Here is a 3,906-nt window from a genome sequence, read left to right as displayed (position 1 = left end):
CTTGTTTCAGCAGTGACTGTGAGATCGAAACTCGTGGCAGACAGAATGGCACGAGGAGAAAGAGTGGGTGGTTTGGTGCAGCATCAGCAGGGAGCGTTGAACTGGACCGTCATGTTGAAGAGGAAGCTGAGCTGAGGCAAAGATCTTGATTTACCGGTCCATCTATGGTCCAACCCTTTCCCTATGAGCTTTGGGTAGTGACCAAAGAATTAGATTGCAGATACAAGTGGCCAAAATGGGTCTGGCTGGGCTCAGCATAGGGTGAGGAGCTCAGACATCTGAAGGGTGCCTCCTGTTAGAGGTTTTCCGAGCAGGTCCAACTGGTAGGAGGCCCCAGGATAGACCCAGAACACACTGGGGGGACTGTATATCTCATCTGGCCTGGGAACACCTCATGATCCCCCAGGAGGAGCTGGAAAGCGTTGCTGGGGAGAGGGACGTCTGGAGTCCCTTGCTCAGCTTACTGCCCAGGTGTCTTTTAGCCACAATAGCAGCAGGGCTCTGTGCATGGCAACACTGGTCTGTTGGTCAGTTCACCATTTTTGTCCAGACTGAAACATCCCAACTATTAAATGAGTTGCCATGAAAGGTTTCATTTATCTTGTGCCGATTAGCAAATGTTAGCATGCTAACACGCTAAACTAAAATGGTGAATACAGCAACCATTATACTTGTTTAATATCTAAAGTATGCTACATGATGTTAGCACTATCGCAAAAATTAAGCATTGCAAACATTAGCATTGAGCTCCGCCTACAGCCTCACAGAACCGCCAGCATGTCTGTACACTCAGTCCTGTTGCACTAATTACTCAGGATTGTAGTTACCATATTTTGTAATCAGAAAACTGCAATCCTATTAAACATAGTCTGTGCAGCTCTGACCTAGTTATGGGGACACAGGACACAGTTCCCTACAGTAATGTTTCATGGATTTTAATAATCGTCAATGTACATGGCCTGAGGTGAACTTCCCTCTCTGCAAAGCAGCCTGGATCATCCTGTTTAAAGGGGATCATTTCCATGTCCACTTCTTCAATAAGCATAAAGATCTGATCTGATGGGGTGTCCATTAGCTCAGTGGGCAGAAGAGGCACCCCATGTACAAAGGCAATGTCCTGCAGTAGTCACAGGTTTGATTCCAGCCAATGGCCCTTTGTTGCATGTTGTCCCTTCTCTCTCCCCTTTCATATTTCTAACTGTCCTGTTATTAAAGGCCAAAAAGCCCCAAAAATAATCTTTAAAAAAAAGAAATGATCAGACCATCACACAAAATATAGCATCTCATCAAATGAGAACACAAAGAGCAAACAATCTGGGAAGAAAATCCTACTTGAATCCATTAAATAATCTTGTTGCAGTTCAATAAGAATTGTTTTTTATTTGACGCTCAAGGGGATATAAAGTAATGCAAGTTACAGACTACATAAAACACTACTGTTTGGCTACTATGTTAGGTACAGGTTTTGTTTGGACCCCAAAGCAGATACTGATGCAGGTCAGTCACAAAAAAGGTTTATTAACTAAGAAAAAACAAAAGCAGGCGGTGGAGGCAGGGAGCTGGCTGGCTTGTAGAATATTCACCGAAGGATGGATTGAAAAAAACTCAGGCACACGGTGAGGCACAAAGGGCGACCTGAGTACAACAGGGAAAAAACCACAAGTACAAAAACCTCTAGCAACACTAGAAGAATAGGCAGCAAAATACGGCTATGCAGCAAGTTGAGCACAAGATACAAAATGTAAGAACACAGAGCTCTACCAAACATGACGGAATCTTTGCAGCACCAATCTAACATGCTGGACATGTTCTTGGAGAGAGCGAGAGAAAATTAAGATGTCGTCTAAATAAACAAACACAAATCTGTTGAGCATGTCACGCAGGACATCATTAATGAGTGCCTGAAAAACTGCTGGTGCATTGGTTAATCCAAAAGGCATTACAAGGTACTCAAAATGACCCAGAGGAGTGTTAAAGGCAGTCTTCCACTCATCCCCCTCCTTTATTCTCACCAGATGGTAGGCATTGCGGAGGTCCAACTTGGAAAAAACAGTGGCCTGGTGGAGGGGACCGAAGGCTGAGTCAATGAGTGGAAGGGGATATTTGTTTTTAACAGTTATGTCATTCAAACCCCTGAAGTCAATACAGGGGCGTAGAGTCTTGTCCTTCTTATCAACAAAGAAAAACCCCGCCCCCAACGGTGAGGAAGAGGGACGAATGATTCCAGCAGCAAGGGAGTCAGTTATGTAAGTCTCCATGGCCTCCTTTTCGGGCCTGGAGAGATTATACAGTCTGCTGGAAGGTAAGGGGGCGCCAGGGAGCAAGTCAATGCTACAATCATAAGGCCTGTGAGGATGTAGAGACAAGGCAAGATCCTTGTTAAAAACCTCCTGGAGGTCATGATACTCAACAGGGACAGAGGTGAGGTTAACAGGCTTGGGAGGAACTGGTGTGATGGTGGCAGTGGTGAGGATGGCTGAGTGTAAGCAATGTGAGTGACAAAACAGACTCCAATTGGTGATGGATGAGGTAGACCAATCTATGTGTGGATTGTGTAACTTAAGCCAAGGGAGACCTAACACTAGCGGGTAAGTGGGCGATGAAATGATGTAGAGTGAAAGAGTCTCGTGATGATTACCAGAAAGTAGCAGTGAAACTGGGGCAGTACAGTGAGTGACACGGGCGAGACGCTTTCCATCGAGGGAAAAAACGTCCTTGGGTTCAGGAAGGGGCTCTGTGGGTAAGTCAGACTGCAGAACAAAATCAAAGTCAATAAAATTGTCATCAGCACCAGAATCAACCGAGACTTGGAGAGGTAGAGAAACTTGTGACCATGACACAGTACCCTTAAGCTGAATACGATTGGAGGGGGGAGAAACGACAGATGCATTGCTCACCAGCGCCCCCCCGTGGCTGATGAGCCTGTTCTTTTGGCCGAGCGGGACAGTTGGCTAGGTTGTGGCCAGCCTGGCCATAGTAAATGCAGAGCCTCTGGTGGAAACGGCGTTGACGCTCTGCAGGGGTGAGCCTCATCCTCCCCAGCTGCATGGGTGAGGTGATGAGACCGTAGGCGGAGAAACACTGCAGGAAGGTGGCTCCAGAGACGCAGATGGTGCCGGCTGCCGGGGAGACTTGGGCTTTGAGAAGGGAAAAGGGAAACTCTGCCTGCCTGTTCTCTCCCTATGTCTCTCACGGAGGCGGTTATCTAAGCGAATGGCCAAAGAAATTAACTCTTCTAAGGAGGAGGTTTCATCCCGAGCAGCTAGCTCATCCTTTAACTCCTCACTTAAGCCACGAAGGAACACCCCTTGTAAGGCTTTCTCATCCCACCCGCTCTCAGCTGCAAGAATGCGGAAATCAATGGAGTAACTAGCAACAGAATCTGAGCCCTGACGTAAAGAAAGAAGCCGGTTACTGGCCTCCCTACCCTGTAGCGGATGGTCAAAAACTCTCAGCATCTCAGCAGTAAATGACTGAAAAGACTGACTAATGGGTGAGTTACTGTTAGCCATAGCCACCGCCCAAGCTGATGCCTTCTCAATTAACAAGCTCATAATAAAAGCAATCTTAGATTTATCAGTAGAATACGTTAATGGCTGCTGATCAAACACAAGAGAACACTGGTGAAGGAACTGACGGCATGACCCTAACTCTCCTGAATACCTGACAGGTGTGGGGATGAAGGGTTCACGGGGGTGGCTGGGCTGGATGTCTGGAAGAGCTGGAGCTTGAGGAGCTGGAGGAGCTGGGGGAGCTGGGGGAGCTGGGGGAGCTGGAGCTGTCAGTGTGGTGAGATGAGTGGAGACTTGGTCCATACGGCCGCCAAGCTGAGTCACACTGGTGGTAAGATTGCGAAGAGTGTCCACAATCTCCCGTAGGGCTTGTTCGTGCTGCCCTACAAGGGCT

This window comes from Epinephelus lanceolatus, chromosome 11, assembly GCF_041903045.1.
Source record: "Epinephelus lanceolatus isolate andai-2023 chromosome 11, ASM4190304v1, whole genome shotgun sequence".
NCBI lineage: Eukaryota > Metazoa > Chordata > Actinopteri > Perciformes > Serranidae > Epinephelus > Epinephelus lanceolatus.
This window is presented reverse-complemented; position numbering follows the sequence as displayed.